The sequence below is a fragment of the Magnolia sinica genome, chromosome 5 (assembly GCF_029962835.1).
Source record: "Magnolia sinica isolate HGM2019 chromosome 5, MsV1, whole genome shotgun sequence".
Lineage (NCBI taxonomy): Eukaryota > Viridiplantae > Streptophyta > Magnoliopsida > Magnoliales > Magnoliaceae > Magnolia > Magnolia sinica.
In genome coordinates, this window is record NC_080577.1 from 51,482,422 (window position 1) to 51,502,521 (window position 20,100).

Below are 20,100 nucleotides of genomic sequence, written 5' to 3' on the forward strand. Positions count from 1 at the left end.
ATATGCGGTTCATCACACTTAGCGATCACATAATGTGGAAAATGATTCAGAGTTATCCGGCTCGCCCTGTATCCCCTTCTACAAAAATTCGCCAGCGTGTCCCATGCTTAACATAGATTTACACAATTATCCCAAGATGACGCAACACATGACTAGATGAATTATGTGACACGATTTGTTCATGGAGCGACTATTTACGACATCTAATCTCGGAGGTGATGTAACATGCATTGTGAATTACATGGAATTACGTGCCGCCCCAAGAGCCACTACTAAAATTGCATTACGTCCACAATATTTATTTAATCGTCAGAAGTGAGATTTCAACCATGATACTTGTGTGCAAGGTGGTGACCTAGTGTTTTAAATTTTGCATCATTACTTAGAAATGGATTTAGGGCCTATTTAAAATTTTTATTCAGGGGTAAATACCCAGTAAATGGGTGATAATTATTTCACCTGGTATTTATAGCACCATTCCCAATGCTTGATTTGACCGACAACTCTTTAGACACAAAAATCGAGAAGGCCACAAAATATTTATGGGTCCCACCGTGATGCATATTGATTATCCACATCATTCATCCATTATGCCAACTAAATTTATGGCATGAGAAAAAAAATGAGGCATATCCAAAGCTCAAGTGGACCATGCCATGGGAAAATGGAAATCGATCACTTACCATTATTTCTTTTCTTGTCGGCCACTTGAGTGTTGGATTAACCTCATTGTTCGGATCATGCCTTAAAATATTTTGGTAAAATAGATGGACAGAATGGATATATAATACACATCACATTAGGGTGCACAAATTTAAATTAACTCTTTTGAACCGGTTTCCAAGGCAGAAATTCGTTTGAAAATCAAACGGGTGAAATGGTAATAATTACCCATTTACAAGGGTAATTACACAAGATCTCAAAAATCAAACAGGACCTTTGAGATTTGCAGTTGAAGATAGGTGCAAGTAATTCAATCAAGATTTAAAGGAGAGTAATCCTCATATAAAAAAGGTCATGCATAATTAATTTCACATCTTAGCTTTTATTTTCAAAGGCTAAATAATTGATAGTAAAAATATTTGAAGGGAAGGTTCAAAGCATGTGAGGAAGCAGAATAAGTTAATCAATCAAGTTAATATAAGCTTAAAAAAATTCCTTGCATAAATTCAGAAGGATCATGTAAAATTAACATCACATTTTAACCATTTTTCCCAAGGAACAAGTAATTGGTGGTGGAAAATTAAGCAATTACAGAGAGAGAATCATGAGAATAGGTAAAAGGAAAATAATTCATATCTATTTAAGGTAAGCTTAAAAGATTTCTTCACCTTTGCATATTTGATTGGCCTAGAGCAATTGTATGATCGACTCCATTAATCCTAATCTACATGGTTGAAATGTTAGGATTAGAGCTATGTTTAATGATTATATCAAAGGCATGGTTTAGGTGTATGTTCTATCTTAAATTTTCATGGGATTTGATTCCACCGAGTCGGCTTAGCTCGCCATGGTGGAATCCTCCACCTTCTTTGTTGTGAAGAGGAAGAAAAGTTTGAAAGGGAGGAGAAGGGAGGATTGGGTCTGGACCTAAACCGAGTTCGACAACAGCTCGGGAGTAGACGCACGCAGTCTAACTTCTCCTTCTTCTGTGTTATCAACGACTTGCCGAAAATACTCCGACTTCCTCTTCTTTCTCGCTTCTTTTTCTTTCGAATCTCTCTCTCTCTCTCTCTCTCTCTCTCTCTCTCTCACACACACACACACACTCTCTCTTTCTTCTCCCTTTCTTCGGATGTTCCTCCCTATTTCTCTCCTCTTGAGTTTTATAGAGTCTGGCCCCAGCAAGAATGGAGTTGCAGTCGGATACGACATCTCCTTTTGCATATAGTTTGCGCAAGAGCTTACACTGTGATTTGTGCATGGGCCCATCTTTGCAGGGGTTGTAGTAGGTTCGGTCCCACCTGATCTATGGGTGAGATTTCTTTGAAACAAGTTCATCTAACAGACATTTCTGATTGAACCTCGGTCATCCATTATTGATCCCAATATTTCGTGTGTGATCGGATAGACAAGCTTCAATCTTGCTAAAAAATTGCTTCCCTACTTTCCTTGGATTGACGTGGTCCTTTCGGACAGCTTGATTTTCTGATTCGATGACCCCAGGCCTGTTGGATTCTTGATCTAGCCATGCGGTCTCCTTGTGAATGAGAATTACGAAGGTTCTTACGGACAAATCTCTCGGAAGTGTAGATTGCGTAAGGAAAAAGCAGTGAAGTGCCGCATTCTCTCTCCCTTGCACTCCTTTTGGCCAACATGTCTTGGGTCGAAATTTCCATCCCGGCCCTTTGGAAGGTTTATATTGGGACCAGGTTCAATTTCTTGTCATGGGAAGTCTTGTGAGGTAACTCGGATTAGTTTCTGTTTCCAGATTTTTCTTCCTTGTACAGTCCAGTTGTGACTGGATCTATGCCCGTGTGGGAACTCATTTTCATGTGGAGTGATTCAGGGTTTGTTCAAAATTGACCCATCTACAAGATGGACGGCTTGGATCATCCTTCTGTGTGATGACGGTGATCTATTGTTCGATCCAACAGATGGTTGTCCGTCGTTGATAAGAATGCAGGAAAGGGAGGGAAACCTTCCTTTTTTTTAAAATTGGGATTGGGTCAACGTGTAACACCCTGTACTTTCTATACTCGAGTGTTACCTTGGATACCTAATTAATATATGCATATGCATGGGCCACGTAAAAATATACTCTATACACCATCGGATGAATTTCCCACTTGTAATAGCAATAAATGGGATATACATTATCGAATCTCGAGGGCAAGATTTTCTTTAAGGGGGGTAGATTGTAACACCCTGTACTTTCTATACTCAAGTGTTACCTTGGATACCTAATTAATATATGCATGGGGCCATGTAAAAATATACTCTATACACCATCGCCCGACCACCTATTTATCTGCCCATCTCAGTTATCTAATTTTAGTTAGTACAACCTACCATACACCTTCACTTAGCCGAAAAGCTCTACGGGCTACTTAAACGAAACTTTAGTGCTATAGGATCATTAACCCTGAATTAAAACAAATCTAGTGCACCTAATTCATATCAATCAAATGAAGTCATTTGTGACAATCTAAATCATATAAATAGTTGGTCAATAGACTTAGATCTTGGTGTAACTCGCAATCATTCATTCATCTGAGTCCAACTTAAAGGTTCGTCACTTAATCATCACACCTAGGCCATTGGACCACTAATTTAACCATTGAATCCCATCTAGGTAGACCTTAGGACCATTACAACCATTGACGATCAAATCAAATGCAATCTGACCATCAGATCGACAAGAATCTACAATTAGAAGGCTGAAATCTATATGCATGGCCCTTCTGAACATTGGATCCACCTCAACAAACCTATTCAAGACAAATGGATGGAGTGGATTTCACTAATCAACTTTGTGGACCATTAGTACCCTTAATATACAAACTAAAACCGATCTAATCATTAGATCGATGATAATTGGCACTTAACGACCGGATTTTAGTCATTATAGTCAACCTAAGCTATGGATCTGCCTCATCTTTAAACCTCTACCCTAATATGGTCTTAAAAAATGAACTGATCGACTGGATTTGTCAGAGACATCCATATGGACCCCACATAAGTATTGTGTGCACAATAGCGTGTTCAGCTATAGCACATCGAACCGGTCAATAGTGCAGATCGGGCGCTCACCCAAGGAATTTTTAAAAAGGAGAAATTCTCTCGTCTTCGTTCGCGTCTGAGATTTAAACAGGTAACTACAATTTAAGTGCGATCGTGGCCGACCATCACGACCATTGTGCCGATCCGAACCATTCGTCATGATCACGGCACCGATATGACCAAGATCCGATGACTCCCACACGTATTGTCAGCCCAATGCGTCGAAAATGGCTACGAAAACTCTCATGTATGCGTGAATGAGCTTGAAATGGAAAGATCTCATTCTTCGTTGCACAGTTGGATTAATCCGTGCGGAGGGCTCCTTTCCATCCCAGCCATCCACTATAACACATCTCCGCCTTAAAATCCAAACCGATTCTAGGGCTTTCACCACAATGAGAAAACCATCACAACACCAAATCGTGTTAACCATCAGGATTTTCGTCCTGAATGATCAAATGATGGGCCCCACAGCGTTCTCTCAACCCATCTGATCCATCCAAAAGCTATGGATCAGAGGATGAGACCATGGATCTGAAATCACCATAATCAGACCCACCATCTCCTCTGTCCGCCCGAAAAACCCATTATCTATGATGTGGCCCATTTTCTGATCAGGGTCGTCCATCCGTTAGGCGATGGTGCCAGAAGTGCGTCCATAACCTCTGATTACAGTCGTGCAAACATGATTCAATTATAACATTTTGAAATGGTAAGGATTAAACAACTAAAGACTGTAACTAATCCCCGAATTAGTTGCACATTCAAACCCTCTAAAAGAGGATTAGTAAAGCCTTATAAAAGGCACCCTTTTAGGGCAACCATTTCCAAAAAGAGGAAGTTTGAAAGAGAGATAGAGAACGTCATTTCTCTATTGCCTTGAATCGAGCCGACTCAGTTTAAGTCGTACTTAAGTGCGAGCTGAGTCCAGTTTTCCCTTTGGTCGAGTAGTAAGAGAGAGAAAGAGAAAAGCAAAAAAGAAAGGAAAAAGAAGAAGAAGGAGAAGCTGAGTCGAGGGTGGAAGATCAGCAACTGACAGAAGAAGCATTGAACTACATTGCTCGACTCAGTCCAAGTCTGACCGAGTTTCATGGAGATTTAAGATAAGTCCAAACCCTTCTATACATCTAAATAAAGGAGAAGAGAAACAGAAGAAGAAGGACTGAAGAAAGTGAGGAAGAGAGGAGAAGTGGAAAGAAGAAGATTTGTGAGAGAGGGCTCGTTGGTGCTGCACTGAGTCAAGACGACTTAGATTTGGTTGAGGCTTCTACCGAGCTTGTATGTCTGGACCATGTCCAGACCCATTCTAGTTAAAGATCAAATAAAGCTAGAGAAAGAGAGAAGAAGATGGAAGATATAAGAAAGAACGAGGAAGAAAGGGGAGAAGCCGCATTGCCTTGACACTCGACTCGGCTCAAATCACTACACGTTTGGGCTAGTCCAAACATTTTTGGACCTGTCAAAGCAAAGAAAGAAGTAGGCAGAGAGAGAAGGAAGAAAAGAAGAGAAAGGAGAAGGAAGAAATAACATAGAAAGAAGAAGAGAAGGACAACGGAACTCGGCTTTTGTCGGGTTGAGTTGGGAGCTTGACTCGCTCCCGAGTCATGGGTCAAGTCTAGGCTTGGGCTTCGCCCTGTTATAGCTGGGATTCCAATAGGACTAGAGAGAGAGAGAGAGAGTGAAAGAACAAAGAAAGAGGAGAGGAAAGATAGTAGGAGGAAGAAGAATGGGAGAAAGAGGAGAAGGGGTGCTGTCTCGAGTTGACTCGGCTAAAACTCGCTAAGTCGAGCTGCACGAGTTGGGTCTGGCTTGTTGTGTCCTGCAAGCTTGCTAGACGTTGCATGTTGAAAAGGAAAAGGAAAGAATGGAAGAAGAAAAGAGAGCCAAAGAGTCGGAGTGAAGATCACATGACTCACTTGAGTCGAGTCACCGAGTCACCAAACGATTTTGGTGAGTTCTAATCTCATGAGTTTTAGAATTAAATCTTGTTTTGAATTGAGAAGGCTGACCTAGATGTTTATTTGAAATATAGCAAATTTTGACTCCCAAATGCCTCCTTTGATCGTGAAATAGGTACCAAGTTGAGCTGGGAACTAACTTATGTGAATTGCCATGTTTAGGATGTAAAATAAGCAAATAAATCTGACTTGAAAGGTGAGGATCACCCTTCAAGCTTTTCTACGTCATGAAATTTAGCTTTGTTCATTGGGTTTATTGATTACTTAATGTAATACAATGTGAAAATGATGATGAATGCTATGTTTCATTTGAGTAATCCTTTATAAATGTGACACATTTAAATTTAAATTCACGTAATTTAACATGCTATAAATCACTAGTATCCCTACTCTGATGTGTATTTTACATGTGTGAGTGCTAATGACATTGTATGTGACTCATTCTATCCCTTATGCTTACTCGATAGTGTTTTTAGGAAATCCTCGAACTAGTGGCTATTTTTGTAATGGATTAAATAAATTTACGTTGTAAACTTACCACCTTGTGAATCAATTGTGCTTATATGGCCTTTGGGGAATAATTCTTTTTTTTTTTATCACACCATTAGGTGGAATATTTGGCCTTTGCGGCTTTTATGGAACAATTGCCCCACGAGGCTTTAATGGATTATTTTATATTTTACAGTGGTAAGTTCCACTTCTTGGACTACGGTTGGCCACTAGTTGAAGAGGTTTCCCTTAAAACATTATACTTGTTAGTCTCATGAGCCAGGGATGGTGGAATGAGACACTATGCCTGAGCTGTCGGCTTGTGCTGGGTGATCTTCAAGCTTTCTTAAATAGATTGTTTTAAATTGAAATAATAATGGTTGGGCTAATCATGTATTTTCATGACATGCGGTCTTTTCTGGGTGACTAGTTCTCTTTGGGCGTACCTTGAGTACTTTTCTGGGTGACTAGATCTCCTTGGGTGTACCTTTGGGTACTTTTTCCAGGTGACCAGTCCTCCTTGGGTAATCTATATATTATTATGGTCTTTTTCGGGTGGTTGGTTCTCCTTGGGCATACCTTTATGTACTATTCCGGGCGACTAGTCCTCCTTGGGCGATCTATATATCAGTCTTTTCCGGGTGGCTGGTTCTCCTTGGGCGTACCTTTTAGTACTTTTTTGGGTGGCTAGTTCTTCTTGGGTGACTTTTTTTTTACCAGCTAGATGTGCATCCGCAGGTCTGTGAGCATGTGCATGCATCCATGCATTTAAATAAGATTATCTTGTGTTATTTATTTAACAAATGCGTATCTGATGAACCTTATCCGATTTCCATGATAATCATTGTGTAATATTTGTTATATAATGTCTTTGTTAACTATGCTTAATTATCTTGATGATACAATAAATCTTGAGGGTTATACCTCATTGGATAGCCATTGACACTATCGAACTGTATTCAGTGTGCAAGAGACGTAAATGACGTGTATGCTGGTGTTCATACGGAATGGGAGGAGCCAGATGATCTTGCAACTCTCCATTCCTGACTTCACTTGTATTTAACTTATACTATTATATTTTAGGACATTGGTTTGTATAAGTTTTTGGGTAACCACTTAAAACCTTGGTTATTTATATTTGGACTCCCTCTTATACTTGAATCATTTATATCCCGCTAAAATTGTTAACTTTGATAAGATAAAAAAATGTACGTGGAATTTGAGTGTTTTCAAAGGTTAACGCTCGGGTTTTTTGGAATACGAATAGTGTACTCGGGTTTCGAGAACCGGGGTGTTACACAGTAGCTGGTTGACTGTCCCCTGGTTTCGGTGGATCGCGGGAGCATATGCGCCCTGTGTGCACGCATCGTAAGAGTGAGGCCCACCGTGATGGCTAATGAAATCCATACAATTCGTTACGTTTTATGGGTCCTATTAGGCTTTCTAACCATGGATGGCGTAAAACCAAAACTCAGGTGGGCCATGCTAATGGGGTACTCCTTAGTCTGCAATACGGGTTGTTACAAAATATCTCGTCCACTAAATGTCACATGGCCCATAATAATAAGCCTGAACTATGGCACTAAAGACTCGGTCATGTGCACTACCGAAACTTAGCCAAATTAAGCTTAAAAAATTTGGTAAGGTGACTCCTTAAGATAAGGAAGAAAGAAAAGATTGTTTGCGGTGATTGTCTTAAGGGTAAACAGATAAAAGTTGGACACAAAAACACAACCACTGTAGCAACTTCCAAACCACTTGATTTATTGCATATAGATCTAGTGGGTCTCACCATAATTGAGAGCCACGCTGGCAAAATATATTTTGTCAGGCCGTATCCTAGACCATACCGTTCCTTAGACTCCCACGGTCCTCTCAGTGGAATTTTGACGACCCGCGACGTATAGATAACATTTGCACACGACCCTAGTCGTATCGTGTTGATCTGAGTCAGCTCGGCTCGAGACTTGTACCCTTGCGACTGCGTCGTCGCCGCGGTTCCAATGCCGTAACTTGCGCACCGACGCGATACCCAGGCCAGGAGTTGTGGGCCCACGTTTATTTTAAGAAAATGTCGTGCGTTGCAAATCTTAAGAAGAGATCTCTACAACATATCAAATCAATCCCATCAATCAGTCAATGTACAAGTCAAGTACACATCTATTACTCACTCATCCCTCTCTCAACCAAAGTCAACTCTCAAGTCAAGTACACCCATCACACCCATCTCTCTCTCCTTACATCACTCTACCTCTCTCTCATTTCTCTCTTCACTCCCAAGCAAACAAGAGAGAGACCGTCCAAGGTTTTCTAAGGAGAGAAAGAAGCTAAGTATGGCCTACTTCCTACCCCTCTAATCTCCCATCTCCACCCTTCAATCCTCATCTTCCACCATCAAAGGTTGTTCCAAGGAGAGAAAGAAGCTAGGTGTGGCCCACTTCCTACCTCTCTAATCTCCCATCTCCACCCTTCAATCCTCATCTTCCACCATCAAAGGTTGAGCATAGGAGCTAAGGAAGTCAAGGGACCAAGAAGAAGGCTAATTGGCTAATTGGTGGGTGATCTTGGAATTTCCTCCATCAATTTCTATTTGTGGGCCCACTTATGGTGGGACCCACTTGATGTGTACTTTGTATTGAGTGTAGGGAGGGCCCATAGTGGCGGGGTCCCTCCCCTTCTCACATCTCTCCATTTCTCTCTCTATCTCTCTATTGTGATGGGTGTGGCCCACTTGATCCATGTCGTACAAAGCCGCATGGGCCCACCTGATGTATGCTTTCATCTATATCATCCAACCATTCATATGGTGGGGCCCTGACCTGATGTATTTAATTTCACACCGTCCACTGTTTGGACAGTGAAAAACCCACCTAATGTGTTGATATCCTCATCGTCCACTATCTGGATGGTGGGAAAATATAAATAGCATCTTGATTCACAGCAGTGGGCCATGTGTACGTGGGACCCACATGCTGTATGTATTATATGCGCACCGACCGTCCATAGGACCCACCTGATCCATGGTTCATCCTCACCATCCAGCAGGTATGGACGGTGAGAAAACCATATATTTCAGCCTGTTGCAGCGCAAGTGGGCCCACACGTGTGGACCCACCCGATTCATATATTTTGTCCAGGCCGTTCGTGGCCCATCATGATGTACGTGTGAATCCACACCATCCATTGCTTGAAAGGTGGGCCACTTTAATGTATGTATTTTATCCAGCCATCCATCTATCTGGACGCTAGATGTTGGAGTTCTCAAAAAAATAAAAATAATAAAATAATAGTAATAATATAATATTATATTATATATATCATATGTATATGGTGGGCCCCACGTGAGACCCACCTTTTTGGAAGTGGATTGGCTGGTCTACAGCACACCAGCTACATAGCTGATGTATTTACGTCAGCAAGCGTGGGGCCCACATGAGATATGTGTTATATCCTAACCGTACATCTGTGGGGCCCCCTCATGATATATATGTTTTATCCCTACCGTCCAGATGGGTTGGATGATGGGGCCCACTGGAATGTATGTGTGGCACCCACACGTGGGGCCAATAATGATCCAAACCGTCCATCCACCCACTAGACAAGCAGCCATAGCTGTTGTAGTGATGTCACCAAGTTCTGTGGGACTCCACTGTGATGTATGTTCTTCATCTATACCGTCCAAATGGTGGGACCCACCTGCTGTGATGACATCAGCAAAGTTCTATGGGTCCCACATAATATGTGTTTTATCTGACCATCCGTCTAGCTGGGACGTGGCCCCTACTTCTGATATATGTGCCTTGCATCCGCACCATCCAGTGATCTAGATGGTGGAAATCCACCTTAATGTATGTATTTTACCATGTCATCTGGCATTGTAGCGTGTTGGTGGGTGGGGCCCACCTTGATATATGTATTCTATATACACACCGTCCATCTGGACGGTGCTGTATGGGCCGACCACGATGTTTGTGCTCTGTAGCAATGCTGCCCATCTATTTTGTGGGACGGTGGGCCCCTTGATGCATGCGTTCTATATCCAGCCGTCCATTTATTTTGTCATGGGATGGGTGAGGTCCACCTTGAGATGTGTGAATATCCATACCGTCCACATGGAAATCCCACATGTGATGTATGTTTTAACCACATTGTCCATTTATTTTTGTTAAACCATGGGCTGCCCCATCAGGCCCATGTGATGTATTTATGGCCTTTGAATCAGGCCCATGTGATGTATTTATGGCCATTTGATGAGGCCCAATGAGATGTATTTGCGGCCCACTGATGAGGCCCAATGAGATATATTTGACGCCCATATAATGAGGCTCATTGTGATGTAATTGAGGCCCATGTGATACGGCCCATTGTGATGTGTATTAGGCCCATGAGATGCAGCCCATTGTGATGTGTAAGGCCCATGTAATGCGGCCCATCATGATGTATATGAGGCCCTCGTGTGAGGCCATGGGCCCACCATATGTTAGGCTCTATGTGGGCCACTCCCTGGGAATGTTGGTTAAATGTCCACATTGGTGGGCAATGATGGTTAAATGTCTACATTGTGACCTTCCCTTAGGCCTTTATTAGGTCCATTCTCATTCTTCTCTAAGTGGGTTGACCCTAATCATTAGACCTCATTGATGTTAGTGATACCCTTTGGGCTACCCAAACCGTTGGGCCCCCATTGTTGATGTACCTTACACCATGCCTTATAGAATTACTCATGCCTTGGAGCCCACCTTGTGTATATATTAGGCCCCATAGGGAAGTCCGGTTTATTGCGCAATAGAGAAGGTAAGGAAGCCCACTCATTATACTTAGACTTGGCTTTGCCCTCAGTGGGGGATATTATGATGCCCCATCACTGTGATCATGTAGGCGGGCACATGTGGGCAGATGCTGATGTGGGTGGGGCATACCAGGCCTGAGCGAGCTACCAGTGATTGGCAGGCTACTGTGCTGGCAGTCTACTGTGCACACAATGAAGGCAGAACTTTGTCCCATATCAGAAGCATCGTTCAATGTTGTGGTGGCTATAAGTTGGATTCCTTCCTTAATTGTCGTGACGCGTTTTAAATCAGTGAGCTTCGGCAAAGCAGTCTATATCACAACTTGTCATAGATGGAAGGATATGCAGTATCAGGTTTGATGTATCCACTGTTTAGAGCCTATCTTAATATTTGGACTAGATCCGCCGTCCTTCTATGCACCCCATCATTCGTATGCATGTATGAGGGATGATTGATTAAAGCATATGTTATTGGGTTGAGATGTTTATGGGACTCCTTGTGAGACGGAGTTGCCCCCGCATGATCACGCAATACGTGTAGGTTTGATGCATGGCATAGATATGGCTGACGGTATTCGTGGACTCGTCAGGATTTGCATATTGCATTGTATCCTTAGTATGTGATTTTTCGCGTATTATGTCTCAACATTGCATAGCTGATCTATATTGCTCCCTCAGTATATGATATTGGCTGATGGTATTATGGACTTACCAGCATGTTTCTGCATTGCTCTGATATTGCATACTTGGCATTACCTTGCGCACACACTTACACCACCCTCTAAGCTTTTTATAAGCATATGCACGATAGATGCATGCAAGTGGCGTTAGGTTGTTGTAGCGTTGAGCTTGGAGCGTGCAGCTATCTTCTTGAGCTTTAATTTTCGATATATGTATATTTCCCTTTTAGTACTGTATTCAACTGTTTATATTAGTGGATATGTGATGATGATGATGTTACCTTTGTGATTTGGGTAAACTTGTGGTTATGCTTCTTACGAGATAAATGTACGTTGGAAAATCCTCCTTGTAGGATCCCAGGATCGGAATCTGACGTATGGGCGCTGGGAGCCGAGAATGGGGTACTACGGAGGCTATCGACACCGGATTCGGCGATCAAAAATTCTGTGAGCCTGGTTTCTGAGTTTGGGGCATGACATATTTTTTGGTAGTTGTGGATGATTACTCAGATCCTCTTGGGTCGCATTTCCTCGGGAAAAATCTGATGCATTTGAGGAATTTAAGAAACTTGCAAAACAACTCCAAACCGAAAGAGAATATTGCATAAATAAATTTTAGAGTGATCATGAAGGTGAGTTTGAGAATGACTGATTCCAAAAGTACTGTGATGAAAATGGAAGTTGCCATGAATTCTCGGCTCCTAAGACCTCGCAACAAAATGGAGTGGTTGAAAGAAAAAACAGGGTGTTGCAAGAGATGGGCTCAGTTATGCTCAACAATAAAAATATGACCAAGAGTTTTTGGGCCGAAGCCATCAACACCGCCTGCTACATGATAAATAGATTATATCTTATAACAGGTTTGAACAAAACTCCATATGAACTTTGGTGTGGAAACAACCTAGTGTTAAATACTTCTATGCCTTTGGTAATAAATGATATATTCTTAAATATAGGGAACATCTAGGCAAATTTGACTCTAAAAGTGACGATGGCATCTTTTTGGGATATTGTATGAACATTCATGCTTACAAAGTCTACAACTTGAGGACCCTAACCATTTAAGAATCTGTCAATGTGGTTGTTGATGACCAACCACATGAGAATGATGGTCCTTCTTTTGATGAGGAGGATGATGTGGATCCAGGCTTGATAGGTGAATCTAATGATAAATCCACAACTCCTCTTCAGTCTCAGCCATTGGATAACATACCAGTTATCAAGGATCATCTCCTCAATCAAATCATTGGAGATCCTAGTGCTGGTGTGAAAACTCAGCAACAACTTGTGACATCATTTAGTCATCTCTGTTTCACCTTTAAGATTCAGCCCAAAAATGTTGTTGAAAAGCTCAAGGATAAATATTGGATCGTAGTAATGCAAGATGAGTTGCTTCAATTTGAAAGAAATGCGATGGCAGCTAGTTCCCAGGCCATAAGGAACAAATATCATCAGAACCAAATGGTTTTTTAAGAATAAGTCTGATGAATCTAGGAATCTGGTAAGAAATAAGGCTAGACTCGTTGCGCAAGGCTACTCGCAAATTGAAGGCATTGATTTTGATGAGACCTTCGCCCTAGTAGTACACCTTGAGTCTATAAGAATTCTCATGTCCATTGCCTGCTCATTGCAATTCAAGTTATTTCAAATGGATGTGAAAAGCGCCTTCCTCAATGGTGTGCTATAGGAAGAAGTATACATTGAACAGCTTAAGGGGTTTCGTGATCCTAAGTATCCTCAACATGTGTACAAATTGAGAAAAGTGCTTTATGGTCTTAAACAAGCACCTCATGCGTGGTATGAATGCTTAACGCAATTTTTGCTAGACCACCAATTTTGCAAGGAGAGCATTGATAAAATGTTGTTTACCTAAAAAACCAGGAATGTCTTGCTAATAGCCTAGATTTATGTGGATGACATGGTCTTTGGATCCACTTGTGAAGATGTTACTCATGACTTTGCTAAATTAATGAAATCAAAATTTGAGATGAGCATGGTTGGTGAGCTCAATTTCTTTCATAGGTTACAAGTGAAACAGATACATAATGGGATTTTTGTATGCTAGTCCAAGTATGTTAAGAAATTGATAAAAAGATTTGGACTTGAATCTAGCCGTACCCATCATACTCCCATGAGCACCACACTCAAACTTTCCAAAGATGCAAATGGCAAGAGTATGGATCAACACTTGTACCACAACATGACAGGGAACTCACTTTACCTTACTGCGAACCGGCCGGACATCGTTTTTAGCATAAGGGCATGCGCTAGATTTCAAGCCGATCCTAGATAATCACATCTATCCACGGTTAAGAGAATCATAAGATTTGTGGCTGGGACTACCGATTTTGGCCTTTGGTACCCGTTTGACACATACCATCACTGTCGGGTATTCAGATGTCGATTAGGCTGGTAACATAAATGATTAAAAAAAATCAACTAACGGTGGTTATTTCTATATTAGTAATTGTCTAGTATCTTGGCATACCAAGAAGCAAAATTCAATATCCTTATCTATTGCCGAGGTGGAATATATTGTAGCCGGTAGTTGTCGCACTTAGCTTCTTTCGATGAAGCAAATGTTATTGAATTATAGCATCAATCAATCTACAATGACACTATTTTGTGACAACACATGTAACATCTTAGATTTTCACTATTTTGAATTTTTAAAAAATTCTTGAAAATTTTCGATATAACTAGCTTACATTATTAATTACTAACCCTTGACGCTCGAGGTGAGCCTATACGTGGGTGATACTAGTAAAAAAACCACATAAATCCGTTTAATCAACTGTAAGAAGCCAACGAATCGCCCCGATCACTTAAACATCAGGCTTAACCTCGTGATTTATTCATCTAGAGCCCAAATCTAGCTGACCTACCACCGACTAATCAAGACAACCACATCTAAATAAAGACCTACCAAAAGTCGAGATAAGTAAAGGTCGGGTCTTAATTGACAAATAAAACTAACCCAGTTATCCTTTTAGCCTAAGAACCAATGGTTTATGGTGATTATGATCAAATCGTCATTTTCACTAGTTAGGAATAGCTCACACAGTGAACTTACCTAATCAAAACCCTTATCATTATGCTCAAGAAATGTTGTGTGAATACCTTATATGAAAATCTGAATTTTAAGTGAAATAAGTTCATTTGTTCTTTCACAAAGTTGTAACTTTTGAACCATTAATTCACGACTAAAGTCAAGGTGCCGACTAAAGACATTTCCCAACACATATTTATATAGCCATGGCCCCGATTGATCATTGATGACCGTAGTTAGGGCCTTCCCGGTTAATCGATACGTCTGATCATCAGATGGTTGTGTCCAAATATAGATCGTTTATTGAGATACTTATCACATGTCTTAGATTGACCCTTTCACCTCCCAGTGGGTCCCATTGGTTGGAAACAACCTCCTTTAGGGTTAATATAATGAATAAAGGGCCATTGGGGTCATTTGTGTAACATTTGGTACTATAAAACCCATTTTATTTCACACCCCTTCTCCCCATGCGAATTGCCATTGCCAGAGAGAAAGAGAAAGAGAAAGAGAAAGAGAAAGAAGAAGAAAAGAAGAGTGAGTGTAAGAGTGGGGAGGCTTTGGTGCTTCATTTCATCGGTTTCCACCAACCAAGGCCCTAGCCTCGATCATTTTCCCCTGCCAAATCCACCCCACTCGCGATTAGGAGATAAGAAACGAACCCTACTTCCCAACCTAAGGTTTTTCTAGGTTGAATTGCATGAATCTCACCTAGTTACTTTGAAATTGGTGTAGGAATTGTTTTCCACAAAATCCCTAATCCTATGATCTCAAAATCAAAGATTCTTTCTTAAAGGTGCGGACCATTATCTCTAGGTTATTTTTTATCGACCCTTAAGGGTCTCAGTTAATGATTAGATACTTGTAGATGAATTTGTGCATACTAATATGTTAACATTTTAGTTTTTACTATAATATATGTTATTAGTTGTATATGAATGCTACATGTTTGATGAAATGCTTAAGTGGTGGAATGTGTTGCTTTGTCAATGTTCATATGCTTGATTTAATGCTTAAGTAATTGTATTACTTTATGCATACTCACATGTTCGATGAAATGCCTAAGTGGTTGTGTAGTATAATCTATGATATAATTGTACGATATAGTGTTTAGTCCATAGTCATACTTAGGATTGCTATGATGTTGGGTCAGTTGGCTAACCGCCTGAACTAAAGGGGTGGCCCTAGTTAGGAAGGCCACCCTATGTTTATTCGATTGACCCGGATTGAACACGGATGACCGACAGTAGCTGGACTACATGGGATGCTTGCACCCAATGTCGATTGCGTTAGGGTTCTCCTAGGTTAATCAAATTAGTCCACTAGCCGACTGATCATGTATGTTCAAAATATGTGACACGACCAAATAGAATCTAAAATATCTTGTTCCCAATGGATGAGTTCATTCATAACCATTAGTGTGATACAATCCTACTACGACTCATGAGCCGGGCTTGGTGGTATGAGACATTGTGTTCAATCTGTCGGCCTACGCTGTGTGACGAGCCTCCCTGTAGTGACCAGGGAGCACTAATGGAGGTGATAGATCATTGTTCGAAAGGCCCCCGTCAAATTACTCGGCTGATGGTTCCGTACCAGAGTACCGTTTGAACAACCCAGGTGTGAATGGAATTGGGTGACTAGCCATTTTTCTTTTATGGTGATTTTGTTTTATGTAATAAGCCCGCACCTCAGAACTGAGTAATCATATTTGGTGTTTGGGTGACGACCTATACTGAGTTGATATTCATACCTTCAGGTATCATTTCGTACCTTTGAAAGCGTTGATTTGTGAGATAAACGGGTGATACCTAAATTTAGATCAAGGGACACTGGTGAGGAGCCACTATGTGTTGCAACGAGCCACGTGATCCGGATATAGATTCATGATATAACGTCGGTATCCTAGCTTCGCCAATATGCTGGATGAATGGAACTTAATAATTACTCAGCTAACATACGCATTCACTACATTGCATTAAATAGTATTTTACAATTTGCACGTTGTGGACACGTGTTGAGGAAGTGTTGACATTTGTGAAATAGGCGTTAAAGTCATTTGTGAGGGAGTGGTGGATTATAAGGTGCATGCATCATTCCATAATCTCATTCATGCATTTAACAAGAGTATTTAGAAAATGTTTGATTTCTTGTTTTATCATTACCTACGCTGATTAGGTTGATAACATGTGTAACTCAGAACTAATGGAACCACTAAGTTAGCTACTCACACCCACCTAGGACGATGTTTTAAAACACCAACCAAAATCGTTGTTATTGCAGGTTCTATCGATGCCTCTGGCGGACTGCCTTAGATCGGCTTGCACTTTCGCTGTGAAACCTTGGGATCGTCGAGCGAAATTGGAAGATGATGCACTTATTTAATCTTCTGCTTGTATATGTTAGAGTTCTAACTCAATGTGCTCTGTATATTGATTTTATGGTATGTTCATTGTGGCTTGTATAATCCCCATGTTGGGTGATCACCATTATTGGAATTGTATTTTTGAGTGTTAGCCTTATATTTTTTATTTTTGTTATCTCTACCTTACTTTAAATCCGCTAAATTGAATTACGTTACTCTGATTGCCCGTGTGCGAAATAAATGTGAATCTGAGCGAGGTCACATGTGTGTTTTCATTTGGTTAACACTCAGGAACTCGCAATCAAAGTCTATGTACTCGGGTGCTGATTTTCGAGACGTTACGAGTTGGTACCAGATCGAAGTATTGAGATAAATAGGACCTTGGGAATACGGATTGTATAAATGTAACATCCCGAATTTTCACGGCCAAAGTTTATACTCATGCCCGAGAAATTCGAGGGGTTAATAATCTATAAAGTGGATGCTCTGAAATCGCACCCTTTTTTCTATTTGATTTACATCCAGATACATTCATGAAGGTAACTTTCACAAAAATAAAATCATTTATTTTGATTATATTTCATCAGACTAAAAGAATAATCAAAGGCCTTCACAATGAAAGCTTATTACATTCATCGAGTTCGCAGTGAAAGTCTACAAGTAAAGAAATAAACTATTTTTGTATTATTTCGGTGTAGTCTTCTATAGAAAGCTGGTCTTGTAAGTCTTCAATCTATTCGTCACCTACAATATTTGTACAGTTGGGAGAGGGTCAACGCTCTACTTATAGTGATGGTTATCCTTTAAGATTAACAGTAATTCAAGAGATTAATGAAAGCAAGATAAATATTCTGATACGTCAAGTAATCCACACTACAAGAGATCAATGCGCAAACATTCTATATGAGATGCATGCCTAGCACAGTATATGCGGTGTATCACCCTTAACAATCGCCACAAGGTGGAATACAACTAAAGTTATCTAACTCGACCTACATCCCATACTACGGATATTTGCCGGCGTGTCCCACACTTAACATGGTTTTATGTGGTTTCCTAAAGACAAACACAACACATGACTGGAAGAATTACGTGACACGATTTGTTCATCGAGCGACTATTTGCGATATCCAATCCCAGAAATAATGCAACACACATTGTGGATTATATGCACCAATTTGTGGACCACTAGCCATGAAACATGGATTTACGTGTCGCCCCAAGGACCGCTACTGAAAGCGTATTACGTCCATTATATTTCATCAATCGTTAAAAGAGGGATTCCCCACTACATGACAAGGGGGAAGATAAGACGAATTTTGAGACGGTTGTAAATCGTCTCTAAAATCCCTTGGTTTAAAGACGGCTATGAACCGTCTCTAAAATTTTAGATGGCTCTTAACCGTCTATAATATGAACCAAAATCGTCTTATAAATGTTGAATTCTACAAATCATTTAAGACGGTCAAAATTCGTTGATAACTGCAAGGAAAAGATGGTTATCGACCGTCTGGAATAAAAGACGGTCCTTAGCTGTCTTACAAGCAGTCATCTGAGACTGTCAGAGACCGTCTACATTAGAGACGGTCCTTAGTCATCTTATAGTAGTCATCTGAGACAGTCAGAGACCATCTGCATTAGAGACGGTCCTTAGCCATCTTATAGTGGTCATCTGAGACGGTCAGAGATCGTCTGCATTAGAGACGATCTTTAGCTGTTTTATAGTTGTCATCTAAGACGGTCAGAGACCGTCTGTATTAGAGACAGTCTTTAACTGTCTTATAGTGGTCATTTGAGACAGTCAGAGACCATCTGCATTAGAGACGGTCATTGACTATCCTATAAGCCCAAAACTGCCTTACCCTTCCACTGCCATGATTCCCTCATGCAAAGTAGAGCATGCCTTAATGATTATTGTGAGGGCCACCTTGATGTATATATTACGTATCCAGGCCATCTATTAGTTTCCCACTGTACATCCTTCTTATTTTATTAAAAATCTAGATTTTAGGAAATGAAGTTTGAAAAAAAATTAAGATTAAAAAAATAGAGATTTTGACATTCTGAAAAAAGAAAATTAAGAAGTTTAAAAAAAATAGAATTTGAAAAAAAATAAATATTGATGCTTAGAAAAACAATTAACAAAGTTTGAGAAAATTTGAGATTTTGAAAAAAAAAAAAAAGAATAAGAACTTTGAATAAAGTTGATAATTTGTAAAAATAATTAGATTTCCAAAAAAAAAAAAATGATATTTTGAAAAAGAAAATTGAAATTATTAAAAAATTTGTGAAAAATTTGACAACTTTGAAAAAAAAAAATTCAAAAAAGAAAAAGAAAAGTTTAATAACAAAAGCGAGATTTTAATGATGTGTTGTATATCCATGCCGTCCAAATGTTTCTCTAGCCCATTTTTGGGCGGGGTATAAAAAAATTGTGGATTTAAATCTTAAGTGGACTGCACCACCAGAAAGAATGATAATATAGTGCCTTCCCGTTAAAAATTATAAAGAGCGTTTCATGAGGTTTTAATAGTGTTTATTTGCAATCCAACTTGTTGATAATGTAAAGAAGATCCAGATGAAGGGAAACTACAAAGATCAAATTGATTCAAAACTTTTGTGGCCTTCAAAAGGTTTTTAACGGTTATTCATCACTGTTTTGATTGGTATGGCCTAACTGAGATTATCGAGTTCTTATGATTTGGAATCACATCCTAAAATATGATGGAAGAATATGTGGATGGTATCAATACACACAAAATATATTAAGGTAGGCTCTACATGGTTAGGATAACACCCATGAAGGAGTTACCTAAATAGTGAAATGGTACTATAATGTCGATTTCATGGGAACTTCCCGTGAAGTCAATCTGTGTGGGCCTTACCATCATGTGTGTAGAACATCAACACTATGCATTTGATGTGTCCCCTTTAGGTTATGGGATATCCCAAAATTTTGGTACACGAAACTCAAGTGGGCGATAGCATCTAAAACTATGTGAAGATATCCATAAAAGATATAAAAGCACTTAGTGGGGCCCACGTGA